Raw genomic sequence first — 24,610 nt, 5'->3', positions numbered from 1 at the left:
AAACAGGGGCACAGGAGCTGCACTGGACAGCCGTGCTAAGTCTGCACAACACCCCCTCGGCACATCCCCCTTGCCAGCTGATATTAGCCCACATACTTGAACTTTTCCTTTTCAAATTAAAGTAAGTGATAAAATCTCCACAGTGAAGCACAAAGGCTTTGAGACAAATACCATCACGCTACACCAGACTAACAAAGCAGAGTTACTCAGAGCAGTTTGCACATTTGAGCAAGTAGTTATAAACCGCAGATAAACAAATATATATACAGTAGAATCAACTGCTTTGTTTATATTTTGTATGACCCACAAGATGTGTCTAGAAAAGACTCACAGCAGGAAAAACAACAGAGAGCTCAGACAGCTAATTAATACTGCTAATTTAACTTGTACCTTAACACACCACTCACTTATTGTTATCTGCACTCCATCAAGGAGTAGATGGTGACAGTTCTCAAGCACGGCTAATAAATTATTTTCATTTTGTCCTTTCCCTCATAAACAAAACATCACAGTGACAGAAGCTGCTTGACCTACTTTCTAAGAAAGAGATTTCCAAAGAAACATGCCCCCCTCCTCCCTTTATTCCTGATTTCTGCTCTACTTATACCTCAAGCATGCACAAGAGCACACAAACTAGCTGCTAAGTGATTTGCATGCTTTTTCCACTGTGTCACTGATGTTTAAAATTAATCTCACCTATTCTTTTCCTGGATTATGTAGTTGAAGGTATCCATACACTCCATAAGTAGAGAGCAAGCCCCACAGCTGTAGTGAAAACATACACAGACATGTAACACATAATGCTAGTTTATCACTCATCCCAGTGAGACCCTTGTTTGCTCCAGATCTCAGAGATCTGCCAAACTTCTATGATGTTACAAAAGAGCTCTGACAAACTTATTGAGGATATCACAGAAGTGAAATAACCTCTTGAACAATTTGTCCTCTCTATCTTTTAAATAATTTTCTTCTTTTTTTTTTGTCTATGACCAGCTACAAGTCCTGAAGTCATAAAATGATGCTATGCCATGGGGCTTGCCATTGGAACCTCAATGTCAGCTTCTTCTGGACAGCTACCATTTCACAATGACTAGCCTTGTTTTATCTTTGCTTTTTGTTTCCTCAGATGCCTCTTCCTTCAATTTTCCTGCACCTTGAGACCCTCTGAAACAATGACAGCCTTTTCCTATCAAGCATGTGCCAGGGCACAGGAACTACTATCCTCTCAGTGGAGTCAGGGGAGTATAATCTCTGAAATGAGGTGGGTTACAGCCAACATAGAGGTGCTTACGTATTTGGAAGCAACATTCCTTTACCAAAATAGAGGCACTCTGAAGCTCTTACTTCTTATGCTTCAAACAGTTCCTGACATGATCTGGGTGGCACAGAAGAGTCACACTGTATTAGTTAATCATGGATAATGGGTTCATTACACTGCATTCCCCACCAATACTAAATGGGTGGGGGTAAAAGTGATGGTTCATTGGTTTTTGACTGTTGTAACACAACAACCCTCTCTGGGAAAAACAGAATAATTTTACAGTTAATTTAATGGAAAAGCAGGGTGGATTTACTGTAGTGAAAAAAGCATTCACAGAATTTAACATTATTTTGGAACACTGCAAAAAATTAACATGGACATGGGAAACTTACAAGAACCTCAGTTTTCAAAAACTTCACAGCTCCTAAGAATGGGTAGAGATAGGCAAAATGCTGCTGGAGATAGTGATCTCTGCGGGGCTCAGAGAGAGGGGAGGAGGGAAATGGGGAGCACATTCAGATGGAGTATGGAATGAGCTTTTCTCAAGTCTAGAGATCCTGTGCTGTTCCTGGCTGGAACAGTCAATCACAAAAACATTTCTTTTAGTTCAGTTTTCACCTATCACATCAGGAAAATGAAAGCTTAAGTGTAAATTAGAGAATATGGAAAAAGAAATTGTAGCTCTATAGTTCATCAAGTTTGAGAAGTGATAATTTCTTCCAATAATTTAGTCCGGACCAAGTACAGGCAGCTTTCTAAGTGTTTTGTATCAACACATTCAAACTAAAGCATTCTTTGCTGCAGAATAACCAGATGATAAATTTGCACATGAACACTGGTGTCTTGCTTTGACTTTCTTCTTCTACAGGACAAATTTAAGTAAAGGGAGAGAAAAAGGAGAGGAAAAGTAAAAGAAGTTTATTTCAGTCCTTCAAACAGTTAGGAGCTTATCAGTAATCACACTCTGTATATTCATGAATTTAGTCCAAAATACATAGAACACTAGGAGCAAAAATGAAAGTCAAACATAATCAAACACCTCTGTAAATAATTATATGGTTCACAGAAATGTGATATAAAGGCAGCCGCATAAAACAGTTTACAAGCAAGGTTCACGGCTTTCTTGAACCAAATAGAGGGAGAAGTCAATGTTAGCAGTCTCATAATATTCACTGAGGTGATGGTAATATGACAGCATTATTGTACTCTGAAATAACAATGACTCTGAATTAGGTGTTATCTTATAAACTGCTCAGGATCACAGACATTTGTAATAGAAGAGGATGCACACAGCCCCCCCATGGATAGCCCTACAGTTACATGCATCCTCTTTCTTCCACCTGTGTCACCCAAAAAAGCCTGGTAGCACTGGACCATGTCACCCCATGTGCAGCCCCCCTGTCCATCCTAAACACAGAAATTAAGTCACCCATTGTGAATCATGTCTCCCCTGGATGTAGTTCTTCTGGTTCAAAAAAAATCTGTATTAGGACTTTAACAAATATGGTGAAATTGTGGTTGAATCAGCTCAAGTATGTGCATTTGCCAAACAAAAGAAATTCAGTGAGTATTGCTGCTCCACAGCTGACTCACATTCAGAACAAAATCCTACACACGATTATTTTATGGCCTTGCTTGGAGTCAACATAAAGCTGACTTGCACTTAAATTACCTTCAAATCTCTTTTGGCAAGAACAACTTTCATAGTAACAGGAACTATTCTTCAGAGACCAGATTTTCTAACACCAACACCTGAATTCATTGCATCTGAGCTTTTCAGAATCATTGCCGTCACCTGCTGTAGATGCTAATGTGTTGCTTCAGGCTGTCGTTGGAAAGTTTGATGCCTCAATTCTCACAGGATTTATCACTTTGGGGCAGGTCCTTCACTTCCTCTCTTCTAAGTACAGTAACACCCACAAATCCTCTCTTCTCAAAAGCCTTCAGACACTCTTTCATAGCTATGTAGCTGGGCAGCACATAAAGAATAAATTATTTCCCTAACGTAAAAAAATTATTTCTTCTTTTTTAATGTTGCAAAGACAAACAATTTTTCAGTCAGGAAAAGGTGGACCATGAGATATTTTAAATACTTGTGGAGTTACCTATTTCTAAGTAGAATAATTTTTTCCAAGCATTCGAAGCAAAGCCACCTGGAGGAGGCGACACAGCAGCTGCTCACCAGAACCAAGCAAAAGAACAGCTTAGAGGAAGAAGTAACAGAATGAGAGACTGAATAATTGAAATTCTTATAAAAAGGTTATAACACCAGATATAAGCTGAAATCTGGTTGATAACCAAAACTGACACAGTTTATTTTTTTAGTACCAATAGTTAACCCAAACTATTGTGTTTATCTCTCACTCAAAATGTTTCACCTTTAAAGTAAGGCATTGATTAATTAGAACTACACAAGAAAGTCTTGTATAATGGAGTCAGATCATTAACTTCACTGGGCTGAAGGTGAGACTTGGGCTGTAAGTTTTAATTCCCAAAAAGAGCTATATATATTCTCCAGTGGTAACTAATTTCTGCACCACTAAAATGCCCACATTGCTCTGCTAAAACAGAGACTATTTAACAGAGCACCAAAACATCCATTTCACTGAGCAAAGGAAATGAAGACTATTACATATGAGTAAACATTTTCCAGTACAAGTAGAAAATGGTTCAAGAAGTCTTGCTTCTCATGAATTTTTTTTATTTATTTAAACAAACTCCTCGTTTTAATAAAGTTAACATTCTGTTTATAAATAAAAAATGCATCAGGTAACATGCAAAATGGAAAGTGTGTAATTTGTGTGAATGTCAAACCATTGAGTTCCTGTCATTTTGAGACACCTCTTGTGTACCTAAAATGTACAATCCATTCAAACAAGTGTGGTTGCTGCAGAGATGCAATTACTGCAGCTCCAACAAAATAAAATGAACTATAGGAAGCATTGGGTTCTTCAGGCTTATCTTGGCCTTGCATTTTAAAAAAAGAAATAACAATATTGCATGCACAGACAATTACCCAGAGGGTAATATATCCCCTTCTATGATAAGTATCTAAGACAGATGTAAGACAAGAATTGCCTTCTGCTGTTGCCTGCCTCTCCCCATGGACAACTTAGAAACACCATGTGAATCCTGCCTTTATTATAAAGAACTGAGAAATAAGAGGTACACAGTAATGGCTTCAGATTTCAGATAAATTGAGCAATTAAAAAAAAAAAACAATTTAAAATGAAGGTTATTTTCCAAATTTGCTTTTCTCCTTTTTTTCCCTCACCAAAACAACTTGTTTTTTAAAGTGCCTCTGTAAAATTTGAATTATTATTTCCTCTTCTTATGTATGTGCACATTTATATATATACATACACAGCATACCAAAAATACGATCAGGAAATGAAATTATGATATAACAGCATATATTAATTCTTAGAATAATGAACATCATGTCTCATCAAGACATTGATACCAAGTATTCTGAATCAGTATTCTGAAGCATCTAAATTGTTTCCATATTAGCATGGAAAAGAATGACTTTTAATACTAAATCTATTTACTGCCTCATTTAAGCAAATGATGTAGCAGAAAAATTAAACTTTCCCAAGAGAAATGCTTATACACAGAAATGTATAGCCCAAATTAGTAGCTAAAAACTGTTGTAAAATGCACTCAACTCACATAAAATAAAGTTAGAAGACATGTTTATGTAAAGCTCAAGAAAGCTGTATAATCCAAAGGGAAATAAAATGAGAGGAAAGCTAATAAGAGAAAGTATTACATAGTTTTACAAAAAGCAGTAAAGTATACCTAAATGCTTTTGTCAAAAGCAACACCGCAAAAGATACTCCTTAAAGTTATCAGGATTTGAGCTGGTTTACTCCAACTTTAATTGTCTGGTAAAAAAGTATATCAAAGGGCATTTAACTGAAACCAGTGAGTCTGAAAAGGTGATTATCAAAAACCATTAGTAATTCTGTCAGAAAGTATAACTGATATACTTGGGAAAATATGCACTGATATAGTTTTGTTCTCATTTAGATATTTCTATCCAAGCTAAAAAATTGCCAATATCTAGATGGTGAAAATTATTTGACAACAATAAAAGAAAAAAAAAAACCAAAAACCCAACCCTTACATAAACTTCTGAATAAATTTGCTCAGATTTAATACAAACCTCATCTCAAAGCAATGAATGCAAAATTGAACTGTGGATGCCTGTTGTAACAACATGAATTAAACTTATGAATCTTATTCCTCCCCTTCTCAAGCACTTAGTTTTTGAATGGCTAGATTTTGTTTCCCTGAGCTGAGAAATATAAATTGCTTATCAGAGAAATATAAATTGCTTATCAGAAGCTCTATCTTCTCACCAGTTTCCTCTTTCCACCATTTTTGCTATTGCTGATGCTGACTACAGGAATCATCAGTTAGAGGAGATATAGACATCATATGCATTTGATCAGTTGGAATTCAAAGAACTGCAGTGATTCTTACCTGTTTTCCACATTGTGCTTTGCAAAGGAACTTTTGAGACATAAGTATTAAGATATTATGCTTAATTTGGAAACACGTACTTATATCTATTCCCTGCTACTAGGTAAACTATACAACATCATTGATATATTGACAATAATTAAAATAAAATGAAAAATTAATTCTTACCTCATTATATAGGCAAATTTCAGCAGCCTATATTTTTCAATAACTACATTGTTGACCTGCTGATTGCACAAGAGGCAACAACTGAGAGTAAATTAGGGGGAGTGCTGACAAAGCTGATAGCAGTGTCCCAAGCTGTGAAGATGTTTGTACTCTTGAGGTTTAAGCCTACAAAAACCTCCTACCCCGGGTGCCAAGGTGGGTTCATGTCACAGAATAACCCTCAGCATCAGCAGGGACCAGGTGTGGAAGGGATGGGCAGGAGCCCTGGCAAGGGCAGAAGCCACATCTGCCCTCATCCAGGTGGGCAATGGTCCTGGACAATAGTTTTTAAATAACTCATTATCATATTAGTTATTTTAGAATTATGCCAATATAAAAAACTATTTCCAGCATCTATATTTATATAATACACAGCTTCAAAATAATAAACCTTCAGAAAGGAACTCTACCTGCTATATATGAAAGAAAAAGTAAAAAAAGTACTGATTTCTTTGAGCAGCATACTTCTTTTATTTTTTTTTTCCAGAAGTCCTGATTGAATCTATTCTGTGACAAACCTGGGAATTATCAAACTCAAGTTTCTCAGAGATATTGGAAGCACCACCTGATTCCAACAGTCAATGTCCAGCATATAGGAGATGTGGATAGAATATTTAGTTTATCTTTAGAAGATACAAAGTTCCACTTTCTAGACATATTTTTGGGTGACTAATCAAAGGTAATTAGATCCTCAACTTTAGATTTAGATTCTCAACTCTTCTTGTAAGAATTTAGCATATCTTCTCAAGCTAGGTATCCAGAATTAAAACTGTGTACTTCATTACACTGCAAACCTGGTTGCTGTGCAAGTCAGGAGTGCATGCAGGCAGGAGAGGTGACACAAAATGCCACGTGTCTCCTCCTGCCAGCCCAGCCACCCTGAGAAACAGGAAAGAACATCTGGCAGCAGATTTGCCTAGCATTTACACAGGCTGAAGTAAGCAAAATTCTTTGGTGAATCCCTAGAACTCATCTGTTGCCACCAAGAAGAACCCAAGAGAAGTGTTGAGGATGCAGCTGCTGGCATCTCCTGGCCTCCAGACTTGGACAGAAGTGATGTTGGCCAGGTCACCTGGGCACGTACTTCAGTTCTGTGAGTGTGCCAGTGTGAGACCACAAACCACTGAACTCAGCTACTGATTGACCAAAATAACCACCTCTCCCTTCCAAATGGTATCTGACTGGGTTAGCTGCACCAATTTCATGCAGTTCCACAAGGTTTAACCCTGAGGAGAGGAGGCAGCACTGCTCGGGCACCACAAGCAGCTCATCACTGATACAGCTCTGCTTGATCACACACCAGTTAAACACTTCCAGCTTTCCAGGATCCTCACTCCCCTATCAAACTGATAACGTGCTGGATAGTTCTGCAAGTTCTGTACCACATCTTGGTTATCCATTGGAAACTCTACCTTCAGAGCAAGACTATTAAAAAAAACAAACCAAAAACCAACAAACCCAAACAGATCTTAAGCACTCATTATATTCTTGTATAATTTTTAATGAGAAGAAAACCCACAACAAACTAGATTAATATTCTAATTTAAAAAAAATAATCAGCTTACTAGTGTTTGCTTATGGAGGTTTTTTTCACCTTAACAAAATGGGCAAGCTCTTAGTTTTCTGCAGAAAATGGCTGCTGTTGCTTTTTTACAGTAGCACAGTAGAAAAGCTAAAAATTAAATATTCATACATTGGATATATTTTCAAGCAAGCTTGCTCAAGCTTTAGACTCAGCTTTTTCTTTAAGAGCCTGCTGCAGTCAAAAGAGAATAGAATTTAAATACAACAGTAAGATTACCACAGAACCTCTTCTGATTCCAAGCAGTTTTACAAACTTACTGTGTTTTTTAAATGCAAAAATCTCACAGAAGTAGTTACTTGGTACAAATAATTAATGAATTCAGGAGAAAATTATGCTCAAAACTTTAGAAAGTGAAAATATTTTCTCCATTCAGATAAAGAAATTGCTTGAAGCAGTTCATTTAAAACCAATTCCTGTCACACTCACATTAGAAGGATGTTCTTTAAGAGAAAATAAAATGACACACTGATTCATTGACTAGCACGTTTATCAGGACATGCTGATAAAGAATCATTAATCAAGACTCCCTACTAATAGAAAATCATTAGAACAAAGCACATCAGCAGCAATGCCTCTTCAGTTATCAGGCCTTTTTTAACCAATACCTAACCTTGAGGCCAGTTTCTCAGAAGCTTTCAAAGCTTCTCTGACATAATTTATTCAAGACTCTTGACACAGTGCAGTCCTTCAGTATCACAACAACAGCTTGAAAATTAAGTACATAAAGGTGTAGGGAAACAAGGGCAAAGGGGAGTTCTTACTTTGAATGTACTGAAGCAACATGAGTTTAAATTCACCCAAACCAGACGTTTTCAAGACAAATGTTAGATTATTTCTTTGTTTCTATCACCTCAGTTCAGGATATATCTCAGTAGGATAGGGATTACTTTAATAAATAATATATGCTTCATTTTGATTTTTTAAGTGTACCTGCCATGCCATTTACTCTGTCATCCAAACAAAGCCCATGATGTGTTTGGACAGCCAGACTAGCAGGTGGCACAGATGGACCCAGGTTCATTGAATCCACAGTGTGAACTCTGATGGAGCAATGCTCTTAGCAAAATCAATGGCAGTCTAGAGAACTCTGAATATTGCCACTATAGGTAGAAAGCAATGGAAATAATAAAAACTGGTTTTAATACTTCTTAATGATGCTTTACAATTAAAATGGATCACTTCAGTTATAACACCATCTGTAAATTCTGAGGAGCCTCTGGCACCAAGAAGCTGAAACAAGAGTTCAGAAGCAGAAACAGACAAAACACAAGCTTCCATTATTCACTGATGGTACAGGAGGTTTCAATACATTATTTTTGACAGATGGTTTTGGGTTGAGAAACTGAGACACAGGGCTAGACTTTTTCCATGTTTTCTTCTCATTGCCTATTTTTTCTTATTCCTTTTTTTTTAAGTTAGGTAATAGAATGGTAATCTTACTTAGCAGCAGCTGTTATTGTTTCTTCAAGCAGCTATCTATTAAATATAACACTCAGAAAATACAGCTGGTAAATATTAGGAATACTTGCTATGTTTTGGTATTTTTTAACTGAGCTTTCTAGAATTATTCAGTCTTCCAAGTAAATGAAGGCAATTCTATATTAAAAATTCCTTTGTTATTCTTATAACTTAACATATAGCCTGAAACAAAATTGTTTGTAGGTGTCCTGACCTTTAATGTTTTATACATTCTCTTTTCAATTATCATAAACATCTTCCAAATAGCACCTGGCTTCTGTTCTCTATGGCTTCTTTTTCATCCTGTGCTGAATTTATGTATTGAATACCTTGAAAAGAATCTTTTCAAAATTAAAATACCATATGAATTTTCTCAATATATAGCAGAAAATTAGTATTTACATTTTTAAATTGTTGTTTGGCTTTGGTTTGGTTTTTTTTGTTTGGGGTTTGGTTCATTAGGATTTTTTTAAACCTCAGTGCTTTCCAGCAACCAAAAACCCCTACTAAAGTTGGTATCAGTTGGTCTAAAGCAGAATGAAAATCAGAAGGCACTCAACTACAGGATGATATACAATTTTGTATTTAAAGTTCTTCTTTCTTATAAGATATTCTATTTCCTATTCACACAAGTTCTCAAATCCCACTGTGCCCTCTAAAAGCCTCACTTAACTGTAATAGGACACCTGTAATAGGTTACCCTGGTCTATCTAATAGGGTCTATCTAATTGGGAACAAACTAGAAATATTGTTATCATTATTATTTTATGGATTTTAGATATATACTACTGCTTGAATATTGTTTTCTCTCTTGTAGGGTTTGAATTTGATGAGAAAAGCTTACTTATCCTCTAGATATCATTCTGCAAGCTACTGTGGTAAGGCTAAAAAATCCTCTAGGTTTCACATCCTGTGTGATGGCATTCAGTTTACTTCCTGAGGCCCACCTTAGCTTTCTTCTGGTTAGAAAGAAGCAGAGGAGTAACTTGCTGGCCGTTTTGAGAGCCTGTGTGAGCCTTGAGTGGATACGGAAGTGAGAGGAGGATGAGGATGCCCTTACACAAGGTACATTCTCTTTGCTTGAAGATTTTGACTGCAAAGAGGATCAGTTCTAACAAGAATGCCAAAGCAGTGTTTTTTAAGTTTTCAGGACAATGTATTATGAACGTATGATGAATTACATTTCTTAAACAATTGAAGATGTCATGAAATAATTTTTTTTTTTCTTTTTGAAGTCTAGCCTCAAGGGAAAGACTGTGGATTAGAATGGATTTTGTTCTCCTGCTGATGGGAACAGGGAATAAATGCAATAAAATGGCAGTAAAATGTAGTGGAGTAGACATCTGCAAAAGGAGACATAATCCTACAGTATTTGCACATTTGGGATAGACAGTTTTCTCTGTTTAAAGAAGTTGGATCTTCCATGAGACTTGCCACAAAGCCCTGATTTCATGATGAACCAGTGTACACTCAGGATGTATAAACAGGCTAAGAAATGTATGGCACATTGCTAATAAGGAAAAAGAGAAAAGAACAGGTCAAGTCTTTGAAGCAAGTCTGCTAATATGGAAATAAAAAGCTTAGTTAGAGAATGATCAGCACTCAATAAATACCCAGGGCAATGCTTCACAGAACCAAGAGGTGCTGGATAACCCATCAAACAATATCAGGTTTGTCCCCTCAAAAGTTGCAGGTGGAAACAAGCAAGCTGATGCTCTTTTTGATATTTATCTGGCTCCCTGGTTTCAGAGTTGTATGGTTACTACCTGAGAGGTGGAAAATTTGAAACGCAAAGCCAGCTGAAACTGGTAATAGAGAAGCAGGCAGAAAATGCCTTCTACAGGATGAGAAAATGTGCTACATGGCTGTCCATTTCTCTGTGTAAACACCCATTTTACTGTTATTTTTGAAAAAATAACAGTAACCAGTTTTGCTAGTGAACATGTCTATCCACTTATATGGGATATTTAAACACATCCTTCTATTACCAAGTGCACTTCTAGAAACTGCATTGCTTCTATCTTAGTTCATTACAGCAATTAAGCATGTACTAAGAACAGCTTTGACTAAATGCCTTATGGCATTAGGCAAATTAATATTTGCTTCTTCTATTCTCTTTACTTTTTTCACTACTTCTGCATCCTTCTAAGAACTCTGGAATCTTGAGCAGAAAAGGAAAGATACCTTATTATATCATATTTTTCTAACCCAAACACTAGACACAAATTTAGGGTAACAAACATTTACAGCCAAGTTTTAACAGTGGCTAAGCAATTATTCCAGACAATTCAGTATCATTCATAACCAATCTCTGGCATAAGAACCATATCTAAACCCTCAAAAAGGAGATTTAAACCTCAATTGCTCAATTTGATTTTTAGAGAGAAGACGGGGCTGCAGTTTCTGGTGGTTTAAGGAGTAGTGAGTGGAACATTCTGATACCCAAATTTAGTCTGTCAATGTGTTTAGCCAAATGAACAATGAGTGCTTTGGATCTCATTATTGCATGTCTAGACACAGAGCAATAATTCAGTTATAATATGAGGAGCCTTGCTTTCAATATTATTGATTATACAATACTTAACAGTGCTCAGAGATACTATAATCAGATTAATTGTAGGCACAAAACAGAGAAGCAGCACAAAAACCACAACTGACAAATTATTTCCAAATATTTTCTCCAATTAATTCCTTTACCTATGTTTTATAGTATATTTGTAACAGTTACAGTTATCTTGTTCCTAAATACATTGTGGTACGTGTCTGACCAAAAAGAACATTTGGTTGGAATCTAATTTGAACTAGACACATGAAATGAAGGTGAAGATTCTTTCAAGCTGAAGGGAAAGACACCATTTCAAGTTGTGTATCAGAATTTTTGCACGGCTCTAAAATCACCCAGAAAGAGAAAAGCTCTATACAGTTGTTTCTGAACTTAGTTTTCAGTTCTATACAGTTATATCTGAACTTAGGTTTCAGTTCCTTCGCTGAAGCATTTAATATAAATGTACAGAAGAAAAACTCACCACAGGCACGGAAGAGGAGAAGTATATACCATGTTTCAGACGGCTGTGTATCATCCAACTGGCAGTCCATTATACCATCGGCTGATGAAAGATTTTGCCATAACCATAAAGATCTTAAAAAAAAAATAGAGAAGTCAACAGATAATCACACACAGAAGAAGTTAAAACTGAGTGTTCCTTATTTAAAATACAGTTTCACTGCTGTTTAAAGCATACTTTTAAAACAACAATAACAAAAGAGCCTGTTCTACGTCATTACCATCCAGCAAGAGATGGATACATATTCTCTTACCACTACTGCATTGATATTTGCTCAGATACTTCATTTCAATTATTTTAAAGATTTTTTTACATCCAGCTGGCTTCAGGATTCATATTTTTTTTCAATGCTGTTTAACAATGGCAGTTGCATGCATTGGCATTTTCTCAAAAGAGTATTTTTCAAGCGCTATTTGTCTTCTTGTTTCATTTATGTGGAACTCTACCACATATTTTCTACCAAAACACAAAATCCACATGCCAAAATTATCTACAAAGGTGGATGATGGAGAAGACCGCTGCACAAGAGCAGGCAGTTGACAAAGCCAACACCTCTAAAACAAGACACACTACTCAACTTGGGTTAACAGCACATGGAGAACAAGGGACACTCACCAACCCATCAACAGCAACTATTAATTCCTTGTCTCTCTTTTGCTAAACACAAAGGCCAGAGGGCTACAAAGCTTGCCTGAGGATCTGATCCCAGAGTTGCATTTTTAAACATTGGTGATTGGCAGAATGATAAGAGGTGGGTTCTACACCAAGTGGCTGTATAGCACAGAAGCAAAAGCCAATGGAGTTTCACTGCAAAAATTCATATCAGCAATTTTCAGGAATCTTGTTTTCTCTTAATTAATCCTTAGTAGGTCTCCTTGAAAGAATTTTCATATAGAGCCATTTTTTCATGGTTCCTCAAAGTTGCCAGAAAGTGGCACAATTTAAACTGAAACACTGGCTCAGACCAAAAAATATGACAAATCTGGGGTTCTTGAGTTTTGTGGCTTGTGTTTGTTTCTTGGGAGGCAGGGGTTTGTGTGTTGGTTATTAGTGGCTGATGTCTGGTTGGTGTTTTTTTTTATTTTGTTTCCTCAAAGCAAAAAGGGATGGGAGGCTTCCATCACTCCAGATATATCCTATTTCACTAGACTGAATTTAATCAGATTTAAATATTTCCTCTCAAAAGAGGCTTTCAATTTTAAATATATTTAATGTAAAATCTTAGGTTAAAAGAAAGGTAGGATTAAAGTGAAAATGTGACCCCAGCACAGTGGTTCCTCTCTCATGAAACTCCTTTGAAGTCAGACGTTCCAAACACACTTTTCATCAGATAGAGAATGAGATTTCATGAGATTTCAGGGATCTCTCTGAAGTGAGGTTTTATATTTTCCATAGAACTGCAAAGAACTTAAAAGCTAAGAAATTGATTCTCTCTTCACCTTTTAAGGGAACAACTTAGGTAAAATGAATATAATTCTCTGACATTTTTCTATGGACTATTTTTGTCTGCATCAATCACACTTTTCTTTTGACTCCGTCTTCTGCAATTTTATGTCTAAATTCTGTTGATAATTTAAGGACAGTAACATGACCCTTCCAAACATTTAACCCTCCTATTCTGCTCTTCTCCTCCAAAAACCCACTAAAAATGCTGAACAATGGGTTCAATTGAGTGTACATGAATAGAAAACATCATCACCAAAATAGAATAACCAACTCTTATTCATTTTTTTATACAAGGGAATTAAATTTCTAATTTTCCTAACCATGAGAGTATTTTATCATGGTGGCGACCAGCATAAAAGTCAAAACAAATATGGTTGGGAAAAGGCATTTTACTCACATATAATAGTTTTTGTTGTATGTGTTCTAAATATTTTTCTGTACTCATTTTCTAATTCTCTTTCACAGGACAAAATGATGTATTTTCAAGTATAGTAAGGCTTTTTTCAAACAATCAGCAACTTTTAGCACGTCCTACAACAGGCTACTTATTGCTGCTACATCTCACATTTCTGCTATCTTTTCAGCACAAATGAACAGGAGTGAGGAATTGGTCCAATACAAGGAAAATATGTGAAAAACTTGTTCTTTTTTTTAAAGGCAGGTCTATTTCCTCCCCTTAGAATACTACTGAACCCAAGACACTACTCTAATGGATGAAGTACACAGGCGTAGGCACAGAGAGAAGATAAAGTGCCTCACCTGCTACTGTTACTACTGAAATGCTTGTCAAAATGCACCTTTTGTTTTGAAAAAGTATTGTATTGGTAAAGACAGTATTTATATGAATATATTAGTATTTTAAAGCAGTATTTAATATTTACAGTTTTGCTATGTCAATGCATTAAGCACTACAAGCTTTTAAAATTTTAGGCTTTGTAAAGACAAAATTAAATTCACATCAAATGTGAAAAATATGTAACAGAATCAATACAGTTATTTAGGGTCTTTTATAGGACATTATCTTTCTCAAAGCCTGCAAGAATCAAACCTATATCATAAGCTCTTTCCATAACTTATTTAGATAAAGTGATCTATTTGTTCTTTCATTCATCATTTTTAGCTGTGCACCTACGGCAAGGCACCAGCACAGCCCTGCCAAGACAGTAAGGTGGGAAATCAGATAATTAGTTTTTTCTTGAACAGACTTAGAATTCCCTGAAGGACTTCCTTCCAGGTGATGAAAGAACTAAAAAACAAAACTAAACTAAATAACCCCAAACAATAACATTAAAACTAGGCAAAAAACCTGTGAAGTTCAGCATTTAAGAAAACTGAGGAGACAATTTCCCACTCTCCTAGTTATTTCCTTTAAAAAATATAAAATTAATGTGAGAAATCAGAGTCTTTTTTACATTAGCATATCTTTCCTTTACTATAAAACAGTATATTCCACAAAATTTTTGGGAACTTTGCAGATTCTTCTTCACAGTGTGAGAAGCTGTAGAATGTAGAAAGCCATCAATATGCACAATGAACAGGGTCTGGTAAGGTAACTGCTGAAGTTGCATTATAATTTCTGAAGAACTACACTTTTGTTTAAGTAACTACCCCGTCTTAACTTGGAGGTAGATGCTGTTTAAAGTGAATGCACTCTCATGTCAGTGGACTAGCTACACAGAGATGATCAAGCACTGTGACTCAAATACAAGGGAATCGACTTACTGCCGTGAAGTGCAAAGTTATTAAAACATTTTAACAGAAGGCCCTGACCATCATTCAGTCATATGATTGAGGGGTTTTTTGTGCAGGACTAGATTCCTGAGCTGCACTTAAGGATGCTTTAGTGACCAATGTAAAAAGCTGGAAACGGTGTTTACACATTCTGATGACAGCCTTAATCTGTCAAGAAGATTTCTGCAGAGCCAAAACAATACAAGTTTTGGCTGTCCTGTGGTATTCTGACTGCCCATAAAATAAAAAGCCATAAAAAGACTTTGATGTTTTCAAATACTTTAAGAACATGAAGGAAAAAAATAAACTTTGCAAGGACTAATGTAGTCGCATTTTTTTGAGTATGCACAAAACCAAATAAGGTAATATTCCCTACAAAGAAGCTTTTTAAGGAAGCTACTAAATATTAACAAATGTGACAAAACACCCAAAATACAAACAAAAAAAATCTGCCCACTGTAGCCTGAGTCTTAATCTGTTCCCAGCACTTAAGTGTTGCAGGTGGACAGTAAGAATTTATTTGTGACTTCTCTGCTAGGCACAAGACAGTTAGTTGAATTACAGTCTCAGAATTACATAAAAAGCAGTAGTCTCTGTGCACCAGCATTATATTGGGACCACCTGTCCCTTCAGCCAGCTCCTGCAAGATCAGCAGTGCTCCAGCACAGCTACAGGGACTGACACTAGTGCCCACCTCAGCACCAGGGGCAGGGCAGAGCAGTGCCCACCTCAGTGCCAAGGGCTTCAAGAGCAGAGCCTCTGCAGTCTGTAAAATACAAAAAGAATGAATCTGAGAATGAAGTAAAAATTCTCTCCTAGACTGACGTCTCAGAAACGTGGAAAGAGCTTCAGGCTGTGCACATCTCACTGTCATTGCCACAAAAGCCTTCCTAAAAAACAGCAATTTCCTGAGCGTCTTATGCAGCTACACAAGCACCCAGACGGAACGCAAACTAGCAATTGATTTCATTAATTAGAAAAGTTGCTTTGAAGGAACTGAACATTACTGACAGAAGCAGTTTGCAAGCATTGTTCTCTAATGAAATCTAAACTGTCATTTCAACAAAGGCAAAGGGTTTTTTTCCTAACAAGCAACATGCACTGAAAACTAATTAGAAGCCATAGGTACATAGCAGTATTTCATACTCTGTGAAAGGCTAATCTCAAATAGCCAATTGCAAATGGCTCAGCTTGTACAGATAAAATGAACAAGTCACTCGAGCACCCTTTATTGTCACCTTACACAAGGCTGTCCCAGTGCTGCTCATCTGAAGGGGCAGAGCAGAATGTGGCCATTCCCACACCCTGCCTCTGTTGCGTTGCACGCACCCCACCAGACCACCATGCATGTTGGAGACATGCTTGGATGCCGGATGAATTTCCAATCCTTAAAAATGTAACACTGAGGAGAACATTTTTTGTACCAGCACCTCTAATTGTAAGCATAATTCTTGACTCCTGTACTTTTTTTCTTTCAATCAGTGAAACCAGTGGTTCCTACCTGGTATAACATAACAAAAGGGAAACACAAAAACCCAGCAGTGCTGCCAGCTACACACTATGCAAAGCAGGATGGATACACCATGTAAATGCACACAGGTGCTAAAGAGCTTTCATGGCAAAAATAAGTAAGCTACATGTGGTTTTCAGTCATGGGCTTTATTCAAACTGATTGCTATTTATATAGTTTTCCTTATTTAAATGAAAACTTCTCATCAGGTTTAGTTCTACTAAAATTTGCATGAACGACATCCGAAATGGCAGTTGATTATTCTAACACACTGAAAAATAACTATATATTAATTATTTACAAAAAACCTGGATGAATTTGTCTCCTTTAAATAATCAAAACTGGATTTTATTCAAATGACCAAGAATTTTGGCCCCTAACAATTAATACAACTTGTTTTAATCAAATGTTGTTTCATGTTATGAATATGAAACATTTTAAACTGTGGAATAGCACATTATTGCTTGAAACTCTCAAGTTTGTTTTAAGAGTGAGACCTCATAACCACAACATCTAATGAGTCCTGATAAATGATAATGATAATGAATCCTTTGGTCTTTAAACAAACTGTACTAGCCACTGACCCATTTTCAAGGTTTAACCAATTCAGCTTGCATTTAAAAAAAATCTACTGCTCAGAGGGAAAAGAATATGATCTTCCATTAAAATACTATTTTCCAAAAGAAAAATGTAGGAAAAAAACTGAAAAAGCTGCATTTGAAGCACAGTCAATTAAAAACACATATGGCAGCATGCATTTAAAAAAAAAAAATCTGGTTATTAGCACCAGTATCCCACCTCCATCACAGAGAGCAGCCTGCTCCGAGGTCAGAGGTTCTAAGCTGAACACAAAAACACTCAGACAGTATCAGAGGATGAAGTAAAAATTTAGTCCTGGATTCACTTCCCTGTGTACACAGTTTTAGATTGTACCTGTGTCTTACTGTCATTGCCACAAAGACCTTTCTAAAAATTGGCAATTTCCTGAGTGTCCTATGCAGCTATACAAGTATCCAGAAGGAATACAAATTAGCAATTTTCACAAAGAATTGGCTGATATTAACTTTCCAAACAACAGATTTTCACTCAAAGGAACAAAGGACTATTTACCGGTGATTTCTGAACAGTGAATTCCACTTGTAGCAGAGCAAGTGAAACTATGAAACATAATTTACATTTCTCTTGCATCTTTCTTTGCTTTTTTCTCACAGAGATCCTCCACCCTACTATATTCTCATTCAATGTTTGTAATTAATTGAAGGCTATTTGCCTCAACTCTTCAACACTGTGAGATACATAAAATTATTTATTATTATATTGTAATTTATTAAAAATGTCTAGTAACAAATTGGCAAAGCAAGTATTTGTATCCTCATATTATATTAACTAAAGAGTATTTTCAGGAACTAGAAAAATTCCCATGCAACCTGTTGTGCTATGTAACACTTAAATGGCCAGTTTTTCTGTACAATGATTTCTGTACAAAAATTAGCTCATTTTGCCTGTGTGAGATATGAATAAAGTAGAAAAACAAAGTATACAGTCAGAAGTGATGGCTTCAACATATATTCTAGCATTTAGCAATAATAGTTCAATACAATGTAAAAAGAGAAAAAAAAATTACTTCTTAACCAGAAATAGTTATCCAGGACTGATTGTGGATGAAGTTTGAAAGCAGAATCATCTTACTCCCACAAGGTAGCAATGAGGTTGTGCTTAGCATGTGCCCCCAAAGCCAATCCTTTAGGGAACTGGTGGTAGTTGACAATAAACCTCTACACAGACCAACCACATAATCACTTGTTTAAAAAACCAAACAAAACACAAACAAACAAACCCCAACCTTTAAATACTCTCTATGATATATTAATTACATTGTAATAAATCTTCTCTAGGAGAAATCAGCTTGCAACAGCTTCATGGCAGCTCCTCCTTAATGCAAGTCAACACCAGCACCGTGGATTTGGACTCAAAAGTCTGAGTGAGGGGATGAGATTGGTTTTAACCTCTTCAGAAGTCATTCATCCTCCTCTACAGTAGTATGAAGAAAATCCAAAATGGTGCAGCAAATACCCACTATATACACTTTTTGTGATTACAAAATCTGGAAACAATCCTAGTTTCTTGAAGCAAAGGGAAAATTTAAGATGTGGGGTAAAAGCAAGTAGTTAAAAACCCCCAAGGATCTTACAGATAGAGATTCAGGCTAGAAACAGAGGGGTGTTTCTCAAACGATGCAGCAGGCAACACTGGAGAGAAAACAAAATTAAAATAAAAATTAAAAACTGTTTGGGAGGCAGTTAAATATTGTTGGTACCTCACTTCACCTACTTTGTTCATGGATGACTTACTGGACATTTGAAATGTTGATTTACCCGGAAGCTTGCCTGTGATGTTTTAATTCACAGGCCACCTGTTTAGAGTGCATGTTTTGGGGAGAGAGAAGCTAAGAACCTCAAACCATGGAATACAGGAACCAAGAAAACTACTCTCTGTCTCTTGGGGAATGGAGGCAGCTGCCCATTTGGAAGAATTTTTTCTTTACAGGGACCAGAGACATATGGAATACCTGAAACAGGGTCATCAAATTTTCTCATTTCTAGAACAACTGTACTGGAAGTAGCATCCTGAAAGTAGGAGTAAAATCACAAAAGATGGAAAGAAAATGAGTTATAAAGTTATAAAGTTATATAAATGAGTTATAAAGTTTCATTACTTTTTTTTTTTGAAAATACTATATTTCAAAACCACTAAGAACCAAGTAATTTTTTTTATAATTAACAAGAAATACAATATTCAAAAGAATTTGAGGTGGCAGAGAATATTCATCAGTTCAAAATACTCTTTAAATTGCTAAGCAAATTAGTTCAGAATATCAGAAGATGTCTTCTGTTACTAAGGCATAAGTACATATTGTACAAATTCCAGATGACCAACTTATATTACTGATTTCTATATGGGTAATAAAACACAATGTTTAAAAACCTATTTTTGTTACTGTTTTAGCATAATTCATATTTTAAATTAACCCCAAGCATAAAGAGAGAGAGAGAGAAAGAGAGAATAAGCAAGCGTTTTCCTCAAAATTCTAGTGCTTTCCTAAACAAGATGTTGTTAGCCAAATCTTAATATTCTGTTTCTGCATTACTACTGCTCTGTTACATTGTCTAGGAAGGTCATCTTTCAGGAAATAAGAAGGGACAGACAGTAGTTTTTCTGCTAATATGATCTAAACAAATAAGATAAAGAATTCAGATACTACAAGGACGTACTGTTCCCTGCCATGTGGTAGCTTTATTAGTAATAATTATGAGGCTAAGTTACACATAAAAATCATTCAAGAGAGATTAAAGGCTTATGCTAAACTTATAAAAGCTATGACCTAAAGGCTAACCTTCAGATATTAAAAAAAATTTTCAAAAGCCAAAGAAGAACATGCTATATATGGAAAGATAATCGCTCCATAAACTTTACGGAGATGTCTGAAACAGGCAACTGCTGAAGAGAGAGAGCATGAAACTGCAACACTTGCTATCACTTAAAAGCTAACTCATCAGAGAGGAGAATGATTTCAAGGCTGGGAGAGGCTTAAGACAGGCTATTGGGTTTTTCTCTACATTCTATTTCAAAATCCATGAAAAAAACCAACAAAACAATCAAAAACAAACAAACAAAAAAACCCCAGAATAATTCAAACAAACAAAAAAAAAAACCCCAGAATAATTCAAAAATGCTTCCATTAAAGCATGATGTTCTTCTTTGGTCACAGTTTATCCCTTATTATTCATAATCATTCATACTACCCACAGAACCATACAAGCTTGTAACTGCTTTATACAGAATAACAGGATAATTGTGTACTTAACAAACCCTACAAGAGAACAAAACTGTGATCCTGTGAGAGCACAAAACACTTTTGCAAATGGTATCAAAAGGGTAAGGGGGGAAATGAAAAGCAGCTATGACTGATAGAATACTAGAAACTGTATAATTAATTCCACTTAATAATTACAATCTGTTTATTGTCTCTCTTTCTTTTATTTTTTTTAAATCAGATTACATGTAAAAAGAGATTTGAATTTCATTAAGACACATTCCAGAGCATGTGGTATTCCGGAACTATAACTTTAGGAAAACTTCAAAATTGTATTTTTTTGTTTGTTTTTTTTTCCTTTTCCTTAAGAGATATCCTTTATGCATGGAAGATGATTAACCATATTGTTTTATCAATTCAAAAAATTTTTTAAAATGATAAAGCATTCCGAAAAACTAGCCTAAGTTTTGAACACACTCCAAAAAATTGCTGTGCTTCTTTCCAAAGGAAAAGTTACAGGGGGGGATGGGGGGGAAGTTTTTTTTTATTTAGATTAGTGTTTGGTTAGTTTTGTCTTTAACAAAGAGTTGAGTTCTTGTTAAAAAAATCTGAATAACTAAAATTGTTCTAAGTGTTTCATTTGCATCAGTATTTCCCTGCTGCTGTCATTTTAAATAAAAAGATGATGCTATTTCTAGACCTTCTTCACCGAAAGCCTGTTAAACTTGGTGTCATTTTCAAATAAAATTAATAAAAATCAATACTATCTACACCTGTATCTGCAATAATACATGACAATTCTGACAGGGTGAGATCTATAACACAATATCTTTTCTCTCCAAGTAGAATTAACCAGCAATTCCTCAGACACTCTGGTGACAGGGAACTGTGTTTATATTTTAGATAGTGACCATGATAAGCCAAACATTAATGACCTTCTCTTTCCAGGCAAAACAAACCATTTTTTTAACGGAGATTGTTTCTCTCAATTACATTAATTGTAAATGTATGATTTTAATCTCATCTTGAGGAATTTGTGCTGAAGTTCACTTTGTACATCCAGCCAAACCAAAGATTTTCATGCCCTGTGAACTGAAAACATTTGATTCTCACAAATATGCTAACATTTTTCTTTATAAATGAGAATGTAAGCTACCAAAGTGAGACAGCTGAAGACTTCCTAATAAGAAATACATCCATAAATTGCAATATTATAGTTGTTTCTTCCCAAGTAAAACTTACGCTTGAGTGTCTAGTTTGTTTTTATTTGCTTTCATCTTGTTTTTATTTGTGTTCATTTGCTTATTTTTCTTTGTTTAGCTCTTTGTCATGCTTGAAACAGTTTTACTGGCTTTTTAAACACATTTATTTCAGAAGCTTGTAGGGACATAAGAGAATTGTACTGCCTCTGAAAGGAGTCCAATGAGCTCAGACTGTCACTTCCAACAGTGGCCAAAAGCAAATGCTCAGGCAGTAATACAAATTATCCATAAGAATAACCCATCTACTCCCCAGCTTCCAGAAACTTGACAGAATCACTGAGCCACATATGGTGGGGGCTTCTGTGTATGGTATTATCTCCCTCTCCTAAAATCTCTCTGCAATTCTTCCAGCTTCCCTCACTATCCCAAATAAGTTTACTCCATCAGCAAACCTTGCCATTCAGCTGGTCTCCAATTAAATATATGTTCACCTGAATGAGCATTTTTAATGTCAAGTAAACTGATATTTGTAATATCAGATACAATAAAATCATGATAATACAAGATAAAGAAACATCCTCATTACAAGGTAATTTGTTATTTGTTTTCTGAGTTCTCAGAAAAACCACACCAAAAATGGAATGTATATATGAGTCTAGTATCTAACTTGTGAGGTTTCTACAAGTTTCAGGATTAATAGGTAGTGGAAGCAGACAGCAGTAATGAAATAAGGCTATTAAAAGTGGGCAAGAAACACTAAGTATTAATCTGCTTTGCCTTGCATCCATTCCATCTGCTGGCATCAGCACTATCTGCAGATCTGTCCCTTCCAAATCAGTTCTACCCAGAGAGAGAATGATAGGGAAATTTATATGACATAAGACAGGAAAAAATTAACAACTAATAATGTTTAGTTATTTTCTTTGCTTATAGAACAAACTTTTGCAAATTCCAGGTCTAAGTGAACATCCCTATATTGGGGGAGGGGGGAGAGGAAATAGATGCTGTTTTATAGATAGAATAGATGCAGCAAAGAGTAAGAGCCATATTCTGACAATGGTTCAACTTCCTGTGCATATGAGAAAGGAAAGAGAAAGCAATAGAGCTTAGAAAACACTTTTTTTCTTCTATAAGAAAACATGTCACAAAGGGAAAGCTCCATTGCTGTGAAAAATTGTCAGTTATTATTTTCCTAAAGACAGAGACTTTCTTGACTGGATGGTAGATACTTAGAGAGGCAAAGATGCAGGTCTACACTGAGGTCTGCCCAAAACTAAGTGTACCTGGGTTGGAAGAATGACTTGGAATATGCTCTTCATCTTATCCATCACAGGAATCTTGTCAGTCCCCATCACCAAGTTAAACAAAGCATCCAGTAGCATGCCTGGTGAGGAGCTTGTCTATACAAAAGACTTTTCAAGCCCAATGAACTTTTGCACCTGCCTAGTGAAATCTAGAGGAGGTCTTTATTCCCAGGAAAGACAGAAAGGCTGCAAGGAAATGTCCTGCAGGAGCAGAGAAACACAGGGAAAAGAGTAAGATTCACTAGGGGTGTCAGATAGCAAAAGCCTGTATTCACACCTGGTAAGTCGCTTTCACCTTTATTCTACCTTAATATTCCAAGGTTTTCAGAGCAAGATAACTTTTTAAAAATCAGAAAATTATGACAACACAAAGAAGAACACCTTAAACTTGACTCAATGGGACATTCGTTGCTTTCTTGCACTGTTGGGAAGTCCTCAAATGACATTTTCAAAGTCTTGGGTACAACCTGTATGGTGGCCAATTGTGCCAGAAATTAAGTAATATGCCATTGGCAGGGTTCAGGAAAACAATGAGGCAGTTGTGTTACTGGGACTGCTCCTTGGACCTCCCCAAATACTACTGAATACACAGCTCACTACAGCTGCTCCCTGTGTGTGCCCATAAATATGCAGGAAGTGTTAGAGAAATACAAAGAGGAAAATACCAAATCCCCAGCCAGGATTCTGTTACATAACTGAAATTCATGGACACCTCCCTAAGCTAAAGGATCTTAAAGACCCCTTAAAGCAAGCTGAGGAATGTATCTTGAGATACAGAGCAAGAATGGATTTAAAGGGCCAGGAAGCATTCTTGTGGTAAGAGGGGAAGAAACCTAACCAAGTGAAAAGCCATGAACAATAATCATATTTTAGGGGCTCATCATAACAGCTCTGTAAATTAAGGAAAGTAAAAATCAGTGCACATTCCAGCTGCTGCTGAGCAGGTACCTGCACACCAACTGAATGTCCAATTTCTATACTCGATGTAGGGAAAAAATTTGTCACCTTGCCCCCCTGCTGGCAAATGTTGAGAGCAAAAAGCACAGCAGAAGGAAGGCAGAAACAACTTAATAATCTCTCAGTATCAACAGCTTGGTACTTGTATAGTACTTACAGGGGAATGCTGCCACGACATTGACCTCCAACAAAGCCTACAGTGTGTGAATCAGTGAGGTTCAGCACAATCCCCTCAAAAAATGTGGTGGTGAGTCACTGTCACAAACAGCTTCCTGCTTGTTTTGCAAATGGGAAGAGGCAGAAAAAGGATGAATGAAGAAATGAATAAATGGTTTGTGTATTTCTTTTCTCTGAAATGCTGGCTTTGAAGAGGACCCAGGTGAAGAGAAAGCAGCAGCAGCAGTTGCTCAAGGCTATCACACATGAAAAATGGTAAAGGCCCAGAGAAGATGTAAGATATGGTTCCAGATAAAAAGATTAATGTCTTCTTAAGGGAGTCTGATTCTCAGACATATCATCAGCAAAAACATTGCTTAACAGTTTTGGGCCTGAATGAACAACGTCATATCTTCTCCATTGTGG

At 36.2% G+C, this 24,610-nt stretch overlaps 1 protein-coding gene across 3 annotated transcripts in view; it reads right to left on the bottom strand.

Moving 5' to 3' along the window:
* Positions 1-24,610, bottom strand: part of CHRM3 (cholinergic receptor muscarinic 3) — a 264,243-nt gene that overhangs the window by 172,152 nt on the left and 67,481 nt on the right. For all 3 annotated transcript variants that reach the window (XM_054514308.1, XM_036380590.2, XM_054514309.1), the window contains exon 2: positions 12,026-12,138. The gene's annotated coding sequence lies outside the window, so the exon portion shown is untranslated. The remainder of the gene's footprint in view (positions 1-12,025; positions 12,139-24,610) is intronic.

This window comes from Molothrus ater, chromosome 3 (assembly GCF_012460135.2).
Source record: "Molothrus ater isolate BHLD 08-10-18 breed brown headed cowbird chromosome 3, BPBGC_Mater_1.1, whole genome shotgun sequence".
In the NCBI taxonomy this organism is placed as follows: domain Eukaryota; kingdom Metazoa; phylum Chordata; class Aves; order Passeriformes; family Icteridae; genus Molothrus; species Molothrus ater.
This window is presented reverse-complemented; position numbering and strand designations above follow the sequence as displayed.